Source organism: Cricetulus griseus, chromosome 2 (genome assembly GCF_003668045.3).
Source record: "Cricetulus griseus strain 17A/GY chromosome 2, alternate assembly CriGri-PICRH-1.0, whole genome shotgun sequence".
NCBI lineage: Eukaryota > Metazoa > Chordata > Mammalia > Rodentia > Cricetidae > Cricetulus > Cricetulus griseus.
The window spans coordinates 53,284,672-53,305,021 of NC_048595.1; the positions used below are offsets into that span (position 1 = coordinate 53,284,672).

Genomic DNA, 20,350 nt, shown 5'->3' on the forward strand with positions numbered 1-20,350 from the left:
ACATCCTACTCAAGGTTATGACTGCTTCCACACTCCGCTCTACACACATGGTTACTAGAGTAACATCCTTCATTTCTCCTGCTGCTCTGGGAGCTCTGTGAGCCCAATGGTTTTATCTGCCTTGGTCACCATGACATCTCTCCTCCTGCAGACTGAATGGACTTCCAGCTGCTGAATGGACATTTCTATAACTCTAGTCCCCTCATGACAAGCATTTGATAAAACCGGCAATAGACATGTGACTTAGCCAAGCCAAAGCACATTTCTTCTCCCAGGATTTTAAAATTAAGGTTGAAATGAAGTTACTCATGTTCTGCTTGTAAGCAGAACTAGATATGTGGTAAGTTGGAAATGATGAAGCAGCTACTTTCTGCAAAGCATCCAGAGGCAGACTATAAAAATGACAGAAGACAGAGCAAGAAAGACTACCTGTCAATCAACTTGCTATGTCTTCTTGCTTTTAATTATTCTTTGTTACAAGATACTTAAAAGGGGAATTAATCGTAGGCTCAGGGTATTTAGGGAATCTAAAGGGAATGAGGCAGCTTCAAATGAACATATTGTCCTGTGTGGTGCAACAAAAATCTACTGAACTACTAGATAGATTGCTTAATTTCCCTTTCCTGTCATTCTCTGTCACAGTGCCTGTTAGGTTACTATGGGCTTTGCACCTGTATGACTTGCCTTCTTTGAGCATTACACAAGTGCTAGAAGTTATTACATCAATTTTATAGTCATGTATCTTGCTTTTAAATATTTTTATCCTAAAATTCTGGGGTTTTACTACTTATTGGAATCCATGTCAAAGCACTATCTCAAGTACAGGTCTCCATTACAATAAAGGCATCAAAAGCTCAGATATAAAAGCCACAGTGTTACAACCATTGTTACTGTATATGTGAAAGCCTCTGTTGAGGAAGAAATGGTTCCTAAATTTCTCTTTACCTATCCATATATCTTAACATTGATGAAAGTAAAACTTAGCATTTACAAAATATGCCTAACGCAGCTATGAACTTTTATAACCCTGTATACTTAACAAGTCACAACCAGAAAGTAGTGGCCTTTGAAATTATATGAGTCAAACTACCAGTATGCCTTTTGGACAGTCTCAAAAACCTATGTGCTTTGTGGTTGCAACAGTTGGTGGTCAGGGAAAAGGCAGTCTCCTTCCTTAGTTCCAACAATGCAAGGCCAGTCACCATGCATCAACTGCCAAACCACTACAGATCAACCACTACTTCTAGTCGAAGCCAAACAACCACCCTGAGCTGAAAAAACAACTGCTTCTGTTAGATTTTATATAGGGTTACTAATGACCTTACATGATGACAGTCTTTGCCCGGAGCTACACCAATAGCTGCTGTACAAAGATATCCAAGTAGAACATCTCTAAGAGAGCTTCAAGGCTTTTGGTAATGTCCTGGGGGTAGGAGAATTTCCTTCTGAGGTCATATCAGTTTTGTGGATCAAAGCCAGAGATGCCAGTCATCCTCTACAAAGCATCAGGCATTTTTACCAGTAACATCATACAGACTGTGCAGGTTTTACTGAAGTATTTAGGAATATATGTAAACACATATGTATGTAAAACCACTTAATGAAAACAAATAAGCCATGAATTCAAAAGAAAGCAATGAAAACTATATGGGAGGGTTTGAAGGAAGGAAAATATAAGGGAAAAATTATGTGATTACATTATACTCTCAAAAAGTAAATGAAATTTTTAAAAGAATGCAATCCTAATATCTAACAAAATAGACTTTAAATCAATTAAAAGAGATGAAGGAGGTCACTTCCTACTCATCACAGGAGAAATCCATCAGGATGAAGTCTCAATTCTTTACATCTATGCCCCAAATACAAAGGCATCCACTTTCATAAAAGAAACACTATTAAAACTCAAATCACACATAAAACCTCACACACTTATAGTGGGAGACCCTGCTCTCACCACTAGACAGGAACACCAGACAGAAACTCAACAAAGAAACAAAGGAATTAATAGAAGTTATGGCCCAATTAGGTTTAACAGACATCTATAGAACATTCCATCTAAACACAAAAGAATATACCTTCTTTTCAGCACCACATGGAACCTTCTCTAAAATCAACCACATACTTGGCAACATAGCAAACCTCAACAGGTACAAAAAAATTAAAATAACCCGCTGTATCTTATCAGAACACCATGCTTTAAAGTTAGAATTCAATAACAACACAAACTGCAGAAACCCTACAAACTCATGGAAATTGAATAATGTACAATTGCACCATTCTTGGGTCGAGGAGGAAATAAAAAAAGAAATTAAAGATTCCCTAGAATTCAATGAGAATGAGGACACAACATATTCAAACTTATGGGACACCATGAAAGCAGTGCTAAGAGGAAAGTTCATAGCACTAAGTGCCCACATGAAGAAACTAGAGAATATTCACACCAGAGAATTGACAGAACAACTGAAAGCTCTACAACACAAAGAAGCCAACGCACCCCAGAAGAGTAGCCCCAGGAAATAATCAAATTGAGGGCTGAAATCAATAACATAGAAACTAGGAAAACAATACAAAGAATTAATATAACAAAGAGTTGATTTTTCGAGAAAATCAACAAGATAGACAAACCTTTATCCAAACTTAACAAACGGCTGAGAGTGAACATGCAAATTAATAATAGAGTCTTCCTTGTTGCCTAGCTTCTCTGGTGGTGTGGATTGTAGGCTGGTACTCCTTTGCTCTATGTGTAAAATCCACATTTGGGTGAGTGAATACCATATTTGTATTTTTGTGACTGGGTTAGGGTTAGGGGAGCAGAAAGGGCATGGAATATGTAGGGTGTTAGTTGGGGGGGGCAAGGAGGAGGGGTGGCACAGGGAACTGGGATTGACATGTAAAATAATCTTGTTTCTAATTTAAATAAAAAAATGGAGAGAAAGAAAAGAACGCACATGTTCATGGAAAAGAAATGAACACATATTCCCTGTTTTCTCTACAAATGCAAAATCTCTGGACTGGCCAACAAGGGAAGGGGCAAGAGACAGAGATGTGTCCAGAAGCCTGATAATTGTTTGAGAGACTGGCTGGCTCAGAGGTTCTCATAAAATTATCCCATTGAGCTATAGGATTTACAAGGGTTTTGCCATCACTTGCCATATTGGCTCATGAAGATAGATTTTTATCTAGTCTTACATGAAAATTTCTTTAACCTTCATCCTCCCAGCCGAGGACTTACTGAATTAATTATCTTCTTGTGTACATTGAACCTACATCAGGACACAGTGACCATCCTGTTCCCTCCACAATGTACAACAATGTCCCGTATTTTGTTTTTCTTGATTCTTGGAACAATTCAAAGAGGAACAGGCAATATATAATACTCACATCTAAGGATACAGGAACTGAGGGTTAGACTCCAAGAGTTTGTCCCTTAGTCACCCAAAGTATCTGCTCTAATGTGAGTGCTCATTTTTTGCTTTGTGTAGTGGCAGCCATCTTGACTCCTAGCAGAGTTGTGGAATTAAGGCCTTTGGAAATGTCTTGATGCAGATTCTGCCATTCTTTACCCAAGAGGAAAACAACAACAACAGCTATAAACTTTTCCAAAAAAATATTTCAGAGATTCCAATTTCCATCTTGGATGACTTACTTAACTTCTGTGGACTTAACCAAACACATAGGGTGCAAGCGCTTCACACAGGCCTACTTCCCTTGTGTCTCATTATGAGTTATCTTAATCCTGTCCCATAGGAGATTCGGGTACTGAAAGGGTTAAGTCATTCTGTCCTACAGATACTAAGGAACTAACAACAGTTAGTCTTTTCAAGAAACAAAGACTCAGCAGTGATTTGGGGTGTATGACTTGGCACTCAAAGCTCTGCATTCCGGTTACAGTCTTTGAGCAAAGCAATTCATCGGCTTGAAAGCAATCAAGGAGAACAGCTCAACCCTGTCATTTATTACTTCATAAAACCACAGCATTTCTTGGGATGAGGCTACTCCTCAAAGCTCACATAGCTTTGGGTCTCTGCAGAAGGTGGGGTCAGAAAGATTATGCCCAAGATTCAAGACTAGGTGTAGGGAGAGCCTTGAGCAGAGGAGACTCATCCTGACACCACTGTGGTCCCTAGAAGCTGTGGGGTTTCTGTTCCTTCTAGATGCTGAGGAAGATTATGGGGAATGACCAGGCTGCCAAGGCTACATGAGAAAATTGGGCTTAGTTTACTATTAATTGCAAAGAGATTCTGTCTGGGTAACCTGTGGTGTATAGCAAATGACAGGGAGAGACCAGAGCTTCCAAACTTCACATACAATAACGGACCCTGCTTGCACACTCCAATTTCCATACTGTTCATATTTTCTAGAATTACACATGAAAAAAAAAACACAACAAAACTTCATCCTGAATCTATGTTCAAGTTTTGAAATTAGAGCATGGGCTGGCAGCGCAGAGAGGTGAGATATTTCAGGAAGCCCAGTCCTCAACATCATTCTTAATAGGAAATGATGCTGAAAACATGCAGCAGGTCACGAGTCCAATCAGTACCTTCCTGGGATGAAAGAAACTATTGTGTGTTACAGATTCCCATCCGCAGACAGGGAGCAAATGCTAACAATGCTTCAAGGCAGACAGGCAAATAAACTGGGGTTTGGGGCACCAGAGGCCTCTTTCTAAAAGCTGAGATCTAACAATTCATTCCTTTGTTGAAAATGTTGACTGGCTTCTAGTGGCCTAGAGTCACTCTCAGTCCTGAGCCTAGCTTCTGAGCCTCTATCTAGCTCTAAGTGACCCCTCACGATTCCTAGGATTTCCTTCTAGGATCATTGTCCAGGCTTCTCTGGTAACCTTCACTCTACCCTTGCTGCCTTTTTTTTTTTTAATTCCTCAACACATGCTGCTCTTCTGGTTCCATGCCTCTGTTTGGGCTGTTGTCTCTGTGTGGATTGACCTCCCCACCTGTTCTCCTTCTCAATCTTCTATCCTTGATGCAAACCCAGCTCACACAGACCTTTGCTGAGAGTCTCTCTTCCTGCACTGTAAATGATTATACTGATTACACACTCATATGTCCAAATCCATCTTCAAAATGACAAACTTCTTCTAGAGGGCAAAGGACAAGTCTAACTCATCGGGGAAAACATGAAAAAAGCTTCCGGAGATGTAACGAATTTAAAGCTAGACACGGGAGCTGGAGAAAGATATGAGCAAAAGAAAGGTAATTAAAAATATGATCTATGACAATAATGTAATGAGTCTGATACCAAAGCCTGGTGAGTCAGCCTCATAACTTTATCACAGCGTTTTGTGTGGTCATATATCTGTCTCTAATGACTAATCATAGACAGAGTTCAGAAGAGAGAGGGGGCTTCGGGCGTGGGCTGGTTAACACATAGTCCACAGGAAGGAGACTTTATTTGGAACCTAAAGATTAAATAGACTTTATCTATGCTCTTTCTGAAGAACACATACCAGCAACAAAGACTTGCATTTACTCAGCAGACAATCCCAGCTACTAAAGGATCTGTCCAGTCATTCATTGGTAAAATGAAAGAACTCCACTGTACAATTGATTTTCACATGCCATATTTATAGGCACTTTCTTCTACCCTGGAGGTGTTGTAGAAAAAAGGTAAACTGCTAATCACACTACAGCTAACTTCTTAACCATAAGAGCATTACCATCTACGTGAAAACAGGCAATGCTTACTTGGCCCATGAATGTGATGTCGCCATGTGTATTTGGAAATAAGGTTGCAGCTCAGGAGCTCAGAAATATGGCATCTGGCAGCCCTGAGTTGGACTGCTGTCCCTACAAGCTGCCAGCTGTGCTCCTTTAGAAAAATGGATCTCTCTAAAACTATTTCTTCCAATCCCATACTACTATCACCTACCTCAAGAGATAGTGTGCATATTGGCTAAGTCAACAAGAGTCCCTCAATGCTATTATCTGCCTTTATAGTCTTCTGAGTGACTTTTATACAGTCTGTACAATCCTGTAAGGCAGGGAAGCAAGACATGTAACCTTCACTTCACAGATTATGAAGCTAATGCCTGAAAGGGACCACAATCACATGGCGGGTGAGTGAAAAATCAGATTTTGCATCTTTAACATCCATCCAGGGCTAATTCAGCCTTCCAGTTCCCACAAAGTGTTTCATATCTTTAATGGAGAAATGCCAGAACAGGAGAGATGCCTATCACCTAGATGACAGAACTACGGATCAGTGCCCTTACTATGGGAGCCCTGAATGTGAAGAGGCTTTGGAAACATAAAGTTTTGGAGTAGACAACAATGGAGGTGTGGACACATAAGAAGATGAGAGATCAACTCAGTATTTCATGCTGGGTTCTCATATCCTTCTCTTCACTGCTTCCTTGTCTCCACTATGAGCTGCTTTCTTTAGTGGATCTTAAAATATGGATGCTCCATAGGGTATATATACATCACAGCCACTTAACTCATGCTTTACATGCTCACTGGGAGATTTCAACTAATTCCATGACTCCAGGAAACTTCAAAGTAAAACCAACTGAATCAAATTCCAACTCAAACTCTCCTTGGATATGTCTCCTGGAGTTCCCACTCACCTCCCAACATTCCAATACAGAAAACCTGTTATCTTTCCCCAAATAGCTTCCTCCTCCTTCATTTTATGTCTGTTGGCCAAAGGAGTACTTTTCTGTTTCTGCTTCTCTGTGAATCCTTATATCCAGTTATCCTTGCCATCCAAATCTCAGTTAACTCATGGACAGGTTTCCATCTTTGCATCTGGGTACAAGTCAGAGCATTTTAGAGAAACAAAACCAACCATGTGTGTGTGTGCACATACAGATGTATTCAGATGCACCCATCACTGAGAACTCAACTCTGGTGAATGTTCCATGAAGCTGCACTTAGGCTGAGCTGGATGGCCCAATGCTGCATGTACCTATTGCTCTAGTTTTATTTCTCTTGCCATGATAAAATATCCTGACAAAAAAGCAACACAGGGAGAAAGTGTCTATTTGGTTTATGACACCAGGTTATAGTTTATCATTTTGGGGAAATCAAGACTAGAACATAAGCAGCTCATCACATCACATCCACAGTGAGAGCAAAGAGTGCAAGCATGTCCTTCCTCGATGCTTATGCTCAGTTAGTTCTCTTCACTCACGCAGTTCAGGCCCCAGCCCATGAAATGATGCTGCCTATGTTCAGAGTGGGGCTCCCAGAACAATTAACAATCATGACAACCCCTCACAGACATGTCCATAGGCCAATGTAACCCAGACAATCCTCATGAAAAATGTTCCAGGTGATTCTTGTTTGTGTCAAGTTGGAAATTAAAACTAACCATCATACCTATCATACGTGGTGAATGTCCCTATTCCTGCTCTTCCCATCAGCTGTTCATTGCCTGTCCTTCTCATTACATTGAATCTCCTTAAAGACAGAACCATGGTTTTATTGTAATCTATGCCTAGGATCTAGAATTGTATATGATGCATAGACGATGAGTAATACTAGCTGAATGGAAGAATAAGTGAATGAATGAGCAGAGATATACTAACTAAATAATGGTTTGTGGGAATGAAAATAAGGAATGAATGGATGCATGAATGAATAAGTGCTGTCCTAGTTTCTTTTTTTTTCCATTCAAGTTAATGGCTTTTCTCAGTCTGTTTCAGGAGCAGAAATATATTCTAGCCAAGCCTGACTGCCAGGAAGATAAATTCTCTTCTCCGGGTGAGTAGGTCTTTTGGAGAAGTTTCATTTTAATTGGAAAATGGATTCATTCACTTCCTGGCATGGGTTTCTGGGTCAGCGCAGCACCACTACATGGCTGCCAAACACCAACTGATAGAGGGGGACTGCAGTGGAAAAAGAGCTACATTAGATTGGAGGCCTTAGGACATCTGGGGATAAAGAGCTATCAGTTCTCATCAAGCTCAAGCAGATAGCCTTCTTTCCCTAAGATCCTTCCACTTGAACTTCATTCATCCCCAAACCTTGAAGGGTGGGTGTCCTTAGGCATTCTCTGAGGACTTACTTGACACAGCCTTACTTTTTCATTTATGCAAAAGTTATAGGGCTCTACCAACATTTCCCGCTAGGCACACATAAAGGCCAAACTGATAAGCCACCTTATTGCTCAAGCAAAATCAGTAGATGAGAATGTTATAATACACCCCCACCCAATGGATCCATAGCTATCCTATCACACAGAATGCATCTCTTCCATGAATACATCTTGCATAGTTTTTCAAATGTCCTTGAAGAAAGTAATAAACTTTACTTATTACTTATTACAAGGGTTTTTTGTTTTGGGTTTTTGTTGTTGTTGTTGTTGTTGTTGTTGTTGTTTTTGTTTGGTTGGTTGGTTGGTTGGTTTTTGTTGTTGTTGTTGTTGTTTGTTTTTTTTTTCTGGCTAAGGTAAGACAATCCTAGCTTACATGTTCTCCCAGAATTCCTAGCACACAGCTGGGCAGCAGCCAATGGTGTAAAGCTCTGTCCCACTGTCAGTATGTTTTTTAGGGGGAAATACATGATAACAACTCTAAAGATATAGGTTAATAAATTACAGTCTCTTCCTAAAACTAAGCTAAGAGTTTAGCAAGGGAAAAAGGGGTTGTCATATAACATGAGAACAGCAAGCACCGTGGAGGAGATAGATTTTTACTCAATGTGTGCCAGGATGAGCACAAAACAACATGTATAACCTCGTGGAATGAACCCAGATTACACTATCATGACTTAAATGTTGCTATGAATGAAGAGCACGAGGCCCACATGCATTAGGTAACTGAGAGAAATAACATAACTATTACTAACATAATCAAGGTTGACTAAGCATAGCCAGGCTCCAAAGATGGGAAAATGTGGTGGAACTAGCATTCAAAATAATTATCATTTCAGAAGTGCTCCCAGTATACTAAGTGTTGCTCTAGGCAGTTTACATACTTGCTTATGTGGTCTCTCAGTAGGCCTCCAACAAATGCACTGTTAAGATAGTCAGTAAGACTACAGGACATGAAATTGAAATAAAGAGTAATTACATAGGTTTTCAAAACAGGAACATATGGAGCAGTATTAGAGCTAGGTGTGCAACCTTGCTGTCTAGATATGGAGACTATGACAGAACTGGGAGGTACAGCCAAACAGTAAGCTTGGAGATGATCACATTTTTTTTAATCATTTAAATTTTCCTTTATTTTTATTTTATTATTTTGTACATCTGTGAACCATACAGTGAAGTGACTGCAGAGTCCAGAAAATGGAGATCCCTTAGGGCTACAGCTACAGATGGTTGTGAGCTGCCCTAAAGGTGCTGGAAATGGAACCTGGGTCCTCTGGAAGAGAAGTCAGTGAGCTGTCTCTCCTGGCCCTGATCACAAAATCTCAAGTTGGCTAGGAAGAACAAAGACTCTGCATGATAGTGTCATCAGATGACAGCTCAAGTTCTAAAATAGCTAGTTTATAAAGCTTAGCATCTGTACGGCCATAAAGGAAAGACACTATCATGAGTAGGAGAGAGAGGAAAGGGGATCACATACAAGCTAACACTGGATCTCAGTATGAAGGGAAGGCAAAACGTGAGGGAGGGGAGATGGAGAGAAATACATGTCAGGGGCATGGGCACCAGTGAAAAGTGCTCATTGCCTGAACCGATAAATGAGAATGAACTGAGAGAGATCAATCAGAGGGACTTTTCCTAAAAAATCAGTAAGAAGTCAGGAAGTGCTCAGAGCACCATCCCTCCCTAAGGAAAGGGTGATTGTGCCCACAGTCTTAGGACAAGCAAGCACCTGAAAGTGAGCAGGAAGGAGGAAGGAGGACCAGTTCCTCATACATCCTGACAAGGAAAGAGGACAGAGAGCAGAGAGAGAGGAAATTGGAAGTAAATTAGAAGATCTATAGAGAGAAAAATGAACAAAGGAGGGAATGGGTAAGGTGAAAGAACAGGTTAGGCATGAGATATAAAGAGAATGGTAGGAAAATAAGTGAAAAACAATGAGAGAATGTAAAAAAAAGAAAGAGAAAAGAAAATGTGTGGGAAACAGTGGGAACACAATAATGTCCTCAATGAGACAAACCATGAAGAGAGAAGGGCAGAAGTCTGCCTTGCTCTCAGTCTGCACACGGTCTTTCCTTTGGATGGATGAAGTCATGTCTGATGTCACTGTCCCTGAGTCAAACGCCCCTCAGAAGGTGGAAAGGATGACAACTTGTATTTTCTCCTATCCCGGTGGGTGAGTGGGGCTAACTCACTGCCCTTTTGCTTGGGAGCACTGTCTATCCTACTATCAAATTGCATGGAATAAGGAAAACATCTTATCTACTCAGAAAGGATGCTACAGCCATGACAGCAGTCAAAGTGCCTCCTTGGAATTCTCAGGTTCATGTCCTTGTAGTCAGAGAACTAGAAGTGAGTGTCAAACCTCTGCTGGCTTTTCTCTGACTGTGCCTATTGGGCAAATGCAATCTCTCCCAGAATGTTCCAAAGGAAATCCAAAATATATAAACAGACTTCCAAGACCCTTGACCTGATCAGTGCTTTTTCACCTAGCAGGTCTCATTTCATCAGATACCACCGAAGACTGCTTGCAAACTCTACTACCCCTAGTACTTATGACCTAACTCCAACTCATCCTTGGGACAACTTCCCTGCTCCTGAGTCCTTTGAACTATAAGATGTGTACAAGCCGAACAGAACTCCAGCTCCACCACTCAGTGGCCACAGTACATGAGCCCCTTTTGTCTCAGCTGTTCAATAGGAACTGAGGGGGTTCCTGTTCAAATGTACAAGTGTCGTTTTGGCGATATCCTACCATAAGTTTCTAGTGGACTTTTCTTCAACTTGTCTGAAGAACCAAGGTCGAAGAGATCAAAATCTACATTTACGTTTTACAGTGACTTGATTATTTGTTGTGGTTTAGGTAAGTGACCCGCAAAAGCCTGTAAAACTAAAGGCAAAAGTATGGTGACCAGGCCGTGATTTTGTTATGAAGTGCTGAGCCTTTAGGGAGGTGGGTCCTCAAAGGGGAAAGCTCGGACATTAGGGGCTGGCTGCTAAAGGAGACATTGAGACCCAAGTCTCTTCCTTTATGTTAACTATGTATATATGATGGGGGTGTGCATCAGTATGCAAGTGGCCTTGGAAGCCAGAAGCCCTCAGCTCCCCCTGGAGCTAGAATTCCAGGCAGCTGTGAGCTGACTGATGTGTGCTGGGAACTGAATTAAGAATAGTACACACACCTAACCACTGAACCATCTCTCCAGCCCCTCTTTTGGTCTCTTGACTACCAGAAAGTGGATGGTTTTCTCTACTGCATTCCCTATATAATACGCTGCCTTGCCACAGGCCCCAAAGTAATGACCACTTGACCATGGGTTGAAACTTCCAAAAGCATGAGCCAAAATAAATTATATGTGTGTTTTAATATTATATATGATCTATATATAATATATATATTTATATATTATGTCTCTATAAATGAAATCTATCTAATATAGTAGACAGGGTCTCACTATGTAGCTCTGGTTATCTTATAATTAGAACAAGATGACCTCAAACTCACAGAAATCCCTCTGCCTCTGCTGTGATTAAAGGTGTAAGCCACCATGTCTGGCTGTCTGAGGAATTTTTATACAAACAGAAAGACAACTAGCATACCTTTAATATTAATTCCAAAAAGCAAGTTAATTTTATATTGCTTTAGTTTGGAGAACAGCTTTTTTCATTATGAGGGTTTATTTTGAAAATAAAAGTTTCATTCCAACAAATACTAGTGTCACCAAAAATAAGGAAATATTCAATGACAGCTTTCCTTCTCATTTATAGAATATTTATATGTGAACATCCCTTACTAATGAATGTCTTTTATTTAAACCTAACCAAAATTATAACATTATTATAGTAACTTTTATTATCTAGTGTTCACAAGTTTATAAATTATTAGATTTACTAAAAATTACCTGTGTGCATATTTTCCTAAAACCTGTCTGTAAAGATTAAGCATAATTTTGGTCAAGGGCTTGCCCTGTCTGATACATGATACTGCCAGGGACTCCATTTCATAAATATGAACATTAGGGCCACAGGTACACGAGCTGCCTAGATCATGCAGACAATAGGAAGAAAGACTGGAGGAAAACCCTGGCCATGAACCCCAGAGTCCCACCTCCTAAAACCACCTAAATCCAGTTGCTCTTTCCCAGAGTTGGGGTGGTGCTTGGTAAATATTTACACAGTGGTACACACTCTCTAAGGACCCTGGGCATGTCTTTGACCCCCAGTCAATGACAGATCATATGGCTGCATACCAAGACAACTGCAAGAGGCATCTCTCTGATGGTCTCTAACTCTTCCCACATCTCTCTGGAGTTCACAAAATGTCAACGCTGAAGGACTCCATAGGCCATATGTACCAGCTGTTCTCAAATGCCAAAAGCATGGTACTAGTCCATGGAGAAAAAAAATCATTAACTGGTGGTTGAGTGAAATTTAAAATAATAATAAAAGAAAGTTATTTTATTAATAAAATCATGAGCATTATGAAATTATGAATGTATACATAATTAGTGGATAAAAGAGAGACTGTATCTCCTATTTGTTTTCTTTGCTTTAACTTAGGTAAGTTTACATACTCTTCAACATATCACTATTAGGGGAAAAATTAGCCATCATACAGTTTAGACCCCTTAGCAATGCCATAATAAGGAACAGGCCAGGTAGTACAGTGGAGTCCCAACTCAGGAGGCTCTCTAATGACATTGGAATGCATTCCCTTTTGAGTCCAGAGACACCAACTGCTGAGGCTATAAAGTCCAGAAGCCACACTGAAGCAGCTCTTTTGGCGGTTGTGGTTTGGGCTCAAGTGTCTCCCACTGATATGAGACTTTCCTTCACAGGCTTCACCCAAGTCATTGCCCCTACATGCTGCAAGATACAGTAGCTTTCATAGGAGTCTCTGATCACCCTTGCCAGCCATTCAACCAGCAAAGTAGCCACAGCTCAATACCCAGAGACAAGCTTTAAGTGAGGTCATAGATACAGAATCCTTTCAGGACCCTGGGGACTGAGAAGGTACAAAGGACTAATTGAACTATTCACTTGTTCTCTCTATTTGCACATATTTGGGAAGATTGCAAAGGAGGAGGCGGGTTTCTAAGAGGATTTTACATTGTCTTGGGGTTCATAAAATCTTCTGGGCTGGAATTTACAGAGTAGAAGGAAACTTAAGACCTTACTCTCATATGCTTCTTTAAAGGAAGTCTAACTTTGGATCTAACATACGGACACTTTAGTAGCTTTTTGTTTTATAGTTCATATTTACCTTAAAATTTAGGTTCACACATATATTATGGGATCCAAAATGTTCAAATAATAAGAAGTGGCTCTCTAGTTATCTTGCCTGTAGAATACACAGAAGTATCTTGACTGATTAAAGCTAGAGATGGACAAACTAACCCTTATGACTCTTGTTTAAATCCAAGTCTTATGCTCAGAAGCCCAGAGTAGGGAGAGAGTGGTACATAGGTCAAATTTCTAGCATGGGGTTTGGGTGTGGCATTGGGCAGTGAGGGGAGGCTTCAAAAATATTAATAGAAAATACAAGTCTGGAATCCAACATTAGCAAAGTAGCAGATCACAACTAATTATCTATCTAATTCTTTTATCCTTAGCTGCTTCACCTTCAGAGACAGTAGTAACACTGTCCTCACTGGATGTTCACAGGAACTACATGAGAAAGCACATCCCATGGTGAATGAAGCCATACGCAGGTACTGATCATGTCTGTAGTCAAACAAGGTCAACATCTTAAGCAGAAGTTTTTCAGTATCTCATAAAGGTTTTTAATTTTTCAAACTGCTTCATAGGTACAATGTCTGAGCCTACTCAGAAAGGTCAAGATGCATATAATTACAGATACTTGGATACATAGTAAGAAACCAACAGATCAGAGTGTTCACTGAAAAAAAAATATGACCACTTTTCTGTATGTGTAAACTTTCTATTCAAAAAAATCTTAGGAAAGAATGGCTTTCATATCCTCTTGCTCCAAGTCCTAGAAGTGGGAGTTCACTGAGGCACAGGACAAGCCTGGCTCCCTCCTGGCCTCTCCATCAGGCTCGGAGCTATGTATGGGGTAGTTAATGAGCAAAAATCTAAATCACTGAATGAATGACTATGTCCTTACATGGCAATACAATGGTTCTCAATGCAAAGGTAAGAGGTGGGATCAGAAAAACCAACCATGATGGTCAGAAAAGTGAGGCTTTACAGCTACAGAAAAATCTCGTGTTTAATTTAATGTAATTTTATTTTTTGAACTCTAGTCTTCTGCCTCCTAAAGGAACATGTACTGGCTGGGGGCCTCCAGAATCCCAAGATGACAGTTCATATGCTGATGAGTAACAATACAACAACTGCTTTCTAAGTGTCTTTCTGACTTTTTCCAATAGATGTGACATATTTTAGTTACTATTCGAAAGACTTTAATTAAACTAAACAAATCATCTAATCATGTCACATAGCCATCAAGCCATCTTTCTCTTATCTCTACTTCTGCCAGTAATGGGCATGCATGCACAACAGTTAAGAAAGTATGCAGTATATGATAGGTAGGATTTTAGTTGGGGAGGTGGTAGGGAAGGAAGGGAGGGAGAAGGGAACTGGGATAGGCATGTAATTCAATTTTGTTTGTAATTCAAATATATAAAAAAGAAAAACTAAAACAAAGAAAAAGAAAGTAGGCAGTAAGTCAACTTACTGTGGTCTGAGTACGACAGTCATCAGTCTAATGTCTGCCTGGTCAAGAGATGCAGATTCCTTCAATAAACATTTGCTGTGTTTCCAGTACCAAGCACCAGGCTCAGCTCTGGGTACTTTAATAGTAAGGTATGAATGGAGAGATCTGAGCCCTCCTCCTAGGGAACTAATAATCAAACAAACCAAATGAAGGAGAAATACAGTGTCACAGAAAAGCAAAACAGAGTCCAAAAGAATTTCACTAAGACCCTGTCCTCAAACCTGATGGAAGAAGATGCTGAGACCATCAGACAAATATTAGATGGAGGGAGAACCCAAATTAGACATCTCCATTGGGCCCCTCCCCTTAGAGCTCAGGGAACCCATGGAAGAAGGGGAAGAAATGTAGGAACCGAAAGGGTCAAGGATACCAATAGAGCATGGCCCATGGATTTCAACTAGGGAGGGTTTGTAGAGGTCCACAGAGATGGAAGTGGTGATCGTGGAGCCTGCATAGGTCTGTGGTAGGTCTTCTACATGCATGATATGGTTATTAGCATGGTGTTTTGGCGGGATCCCCGGCAGTGGGAGTGGGGTTGTCTCTGACTCTTTCATGTGCCCTTGGGATCCTTTTCCTCCTTCTGAGTTGCCTCACCTAGCCTTGATGTGGGGCTTTGTACCTAGTCTAGTATCTTGTTATGCCATGTTCATTGGATGTCCTAGGATGCCTGATTTTCTGGAAGTAGAAGGAATAGGGGTAAATCTAGAGAGAGGGGAGGTGGAGGGGGAATGGGAAGGATGGAGACAGGGAGGAGAAACTTCTGTTGGAATGTATTTATTGAAAACAAAAAAGAAAGATTTTAGGAGGCAAATAAAGTTAGAAAGGGATTAAATTTGAACCCTTACTTAAAAAAATGAATATAGGTCAAAGCCATGAAGTAAAATATACAAAGAACACTATTACAGTAACAGCTGGCATTTTTTAATGTTGCTAGGTAACCAAATGAGCACCTTTGTTTTTCTAGTGTACATTTTTCCATCATCCTGTTCTACTATAAAACTAAGACAGAACTTATTTAGCATAAGTCAAGTATGTAAATTTGAATAGGAGCTCGGGGTACAGGTTTGTGTCCTCCATGTTGTGTGTTTGAGGCCAGTTTACAGCATAAAACCCCAGAGAAAATCCACAGCAGACACCCCAGGACAATGGACACTACCAGATTCAAGGTTCAAATGCGAGGGCATCTGGCCCTGGTACACGGAGCTGTAGCACAAGCATCCTAGAGAAAGACTTTTTGATTAGCAGAAAAGTTTTGGCTTCTTCTGTAGGAAAAGGGAAAGAACTGAGAGGGGTGCCATTTACTGCTAGAGTCAAGGACACAGCAGAGAGGACCAGAACCCTCATCTCCTCCCTAGAACCTGTATTCACTTCACTTGGGAGATAAGGCCCAACCTGGGTAACATGTCTGAAGCCCAGGGATGGGCCCAGGTAGAAAGGATCAATAATCCTCCAACATTTGTTTTCCATAATGGGAAAGAGAAAACAAACTTAGGTTGAGCATGCAATAGATCTTTACTTTGCAATAAAAAATGGCACATAACTGAATGTCCATACTCTCATGTCTGAAAGTATTTACTGTGTTACTACCTTGAGCTACTCCAAGGAGCTCTAGACAGTAGGCAGCACGTGGATAAATCAGGTACAATGCAGTATAGTCATTTGCAGGGTAGCGATAATACAAAGGATGCCATACAGGACACAGAGCAGGGCCCTAGTCAACACTAGATGGAGAAGGTCAAGAATGGCTTACAGGATAAGGTGAATCTGAGTCTCGGGTAATTAATATGTATTGAAGGAAAGGGAAAAATTATTATAGGTTTGCCAGGTGGAAGGGAAAAATCCTAAGCAAAGACCCAGAGATGTAAAAGGATCTGGCATGAAATCACAGCCAATGAGCAAGGAATTCACCATCTGGAGAGTCTTTCCATTGCATTCAGCATTTGTTATAGGAAAAGCAATGATGGATTCCTTGAACAAGTTCCCACAGCCTGGATCTCAAAGGCAGATGCCTGGAAGGGAGGATTGGAAAGGGAAATGATTACCAGTCTGGGTGGGGACTGCTGTGTCAGGAGGGATGCCAGCCCCACTAACAGAGCAGACCCTTCTCAGACCAGCCCTTCTCCTGCACAGCTGTGTGGTCCTGGAACTGTCAGCTTCTTTCTTTTTCCAGAAATGCAGAAAATCTAGATTTTTATGAGAAACTGCTTAGTTTGTAAGTATTGGAAATACTCAAAATTGCTTTTCCCCAAGTATTCAGTGGGTCAAATAAAACTTTTCTGGGGGCCTGGTTCAGTATGTGGGCTACCATCCTATGGCAAGCAGGAAGGAATAAATGAATGACTTTGGAGAGCAAGAAGTAAGGGATGATGGTTAGAGCCTAGGAATGACAACATTGGAGCTTATATGGAATTCCTCAGTGATATTTATGGAAATACATTCAAATAGAAAATAATTCCCCTGTAGAATAACAAAGTGTTATCAACCAGGAAGTCTGGCTGTGGCTACAAGGCTATTTTTTCATGGGGAATTACCAACAAGCAAAAATGAAACTGCTATCACTGGAGCCAAGGATACAACCAAGGACAGTACCCCCCACTAATGATGCTTTCTTTTTCTACAACTAGTCCATTTTCTGTGTGAATAATTCCCCTAAAGAGATGTAAGTAGGAGCGTGAGCATTCGATATTTTAATGTTTTTCTCTGTAACAATCTAGTGTAAACTTTGTTGTTATCATACAAATATTTATTATCTAACTAACATAGCATTGTACCAGAATGATTTTTTTAAATCATAAAACAGATTGTGTCACACCCATTCTTAAAACCAATCAACAATATCCCACTACTCTTAGAATAAAGTCCAAACTTCAGCCCAGGGCTGCAAGGCTGTGCATGTTCTGTCCTGCCCCTTTCTGAGCACACCACAGCCTGCTCCATGCCTAGTTCAGAAGGCCCAGCCCTGATAACCTCCTCAGCTGATTTCATGAGGTAACTTCCCTCTTGCAGGGGAAGTGTGTGTGTGTGTGTGTGTGTGTGTGTGTGTGTGTGTGTGTGTGTGTGTGTGTGTTGTATACCTCCTTATTTATTCTACCTCTAAAGTAGATCTGCAGAAGCTAACCAGGTCCTTCACCTCTCTTATTTACCTGGAGATGCCCTAATCTTAGCACAGTGCATATTGCCCAGGGACTCTTGCTAAAGGTAAACTAAAAATGTAAGCCCACTACCAACTTCTCACAGCTTCAGAGCCTCTGAACTCTGTCTCCTAAAGTCTTTCCATGAACTAGTTCATGGAGAGCCTAACAGAAAAACAACTGAAGAGACGGTAGAGTAAAATAGTGATGAGCTCATATTCTGAATGGAAAATGTCAAAGTTCAAACCTCAGTCTGGACACTTAGAAGCTGAGTGACTTTGGGCAAACTTCAAATCTCTGTACCTATTTCCTGATACATAAGAGATGATACTCACTTCATAAATGGTTGCAAGGATTAGATGAATTAACAGGAGTAAAAGTGCTTGAAGAGCTAGATACACATTATCTCACTAACACTGTATGCTCACTAACCACTGTTTTCAACTACTTCCTGCTTCTGTTCTCTCAGTTTGGTTGACCTATTTCTCTTCTGATCAGACTAACTTCCCAGCAGCAGAGCCTACTTTTGGATGACCATACAGGTTGATGCAGGTGCCTACAGAATATGGGTGAATAGAACCAGAAAGGCCATTGGCTTCTTTACGAGTCAGAGAACACAATTCATTTAATTCTTTCAAGCTTCACTTTCCTCGTCTGTAAAACAAGAAAAAAAAATGTTTCATTGTAAAACAAGGAAAATAAAATCACAAGAATGGTATGATGATAATTAAATGATCTTTGCAAAATAAAATGTTGGTAGCTTCAGGGCTGGAGTTTCTGGTGAAGTTCGGGGAGAGCAAGATTCTCACTGATTGTCTGGCCTGGGCTCTGGGTTGGCTATCTTTGTGCAGGTATCATACACAGAAGATGATCAGCCAGTTTGGTCCTATACTGCTTCCTGGCTGTCACTGACAGCCTCACATGCTTGCTTAACTCCTAAGCAGGAAGCATACCCCTCACACAGCATTCACCACTCATAAAGGACAGATCCATGATGGAAGACACTTTAGTGTTTAGAATTCTCTCAGTCACAGATACCACGTGGCTGAAATGCCGATCACGAGAGAAAAAATTATAAATAGAATGGCAGAAAAATGAAACTACTATTTAAATTTCTTCTACACAAACCAGGTTCCAAGAATCCCACTAAATTAAAGTAATTCTCTAAGGCCAGTATCATCACAGGCCAGTGCTCTGAGGCTTCAAGAAGTATGTTTAGCTTTTCCAGGGTCCTACAATTGGTAAGTGGTAGGAAAAAGATTTAAACATGATAAGCTGGACTTCAAATCCTTGACACGTTTTGTTGTCAGTGTTGTAGAACTGTACTGTGTCTCTCCAAGTTTCAACATCTGTATTAGCTCTGGTACTTGATCAGGAGTGAGAAGAATTAGGACTGCATGTGAAATTTAAAGCTAACCTAACAGAGACAATAGTTTCAATTGTGTCATTTAGAGAGGGGGAAAAAAGAAGATGGTACTTTAAATAGTTTAAGAAATAACTATCTTTTAAAAATTTTTAACAAATCTTTTTTGCTTTAATTTATTTACTTTTATTTTATTTGCATTGGTGTTTTGCCATGGGTGTTCAGACTCCTGGAACTGGAGTTACAGACAGTTGTGAGCTGCCATGTGGGTGCTGGGAATTGAACCTGGGTACTCTGAAAGAATAATCAGTGCTCTTAACCACAGAGCCATTTTTCCAGCCCAGAAATAAACATTTTTGTCTTTCATAAAGTTTCATGATTAGAATAAACCTTAAGATAAAGGGTTTATTACATCATCAAGAAAAAATGGAATAATTAGGCCAGGAAAAGAGATGGCAAGCCTCTTATTTGACAGAAAGGACTAGATCAGTGTTTCTCAACCTATGGGTCAGAACCCCTCTGGAGGTCAGAAGACCCTTTCACAGAGGTCACCTAAGACCATCAGAAAACACAGATATTTACATTATGATTCATAACAGTAGTAAAATTACAGCTATGAAGTAGCAATGAAAATAATTTTATAGTTGGGGTCACCACAACATGAGGAACTGCATTAAAGGGTCACAGCATTAGGAAGGTTGAGAACCACTGGACTAGAATTAGAAAGTAAGATCTTTCTGATGCCCAGTAGAGTTTCTTCTCAACAGTTTCTACTGCAATACATTCAACTGTTACTTCCCTCAGCCGGAAGGAGTTACAGCCTACCTACCACTGTACCAATACCCAGGATCCTCACAGGACTCTACAGGGGCCAGGAAGGGTGCATGAGAACCAAACTAGGTCTAATTAGGTCCCAAGTAGAGACCCACAATGATTTCTCAGTATATCCTAGAGCAAACAGAAGTATGGGATTGGATGGAGTTTGGGGGGCTGAATAATTTGTTTCATTCTCTGGGGATAATGGCAGGAAAAGGAAGTGACTGAAAAGTCAGACTGCAGTCTCTG

General features: G+C 40.4%; 1 protein-coding gene across 8 annotated transcripts in view; it reads right to left on the minus strand.

Annotated features, from left to right (window-relative positions):
- The window catches only part of Fggy (FGGY carbohydrate kinase domain containing), a 388,993-nt gene that overhangs the window by 312,834 nt on the left and 55,809 nt on the right, over positions 1 to 20,350 (minus strand). The window lies entirely within an intron of this gene.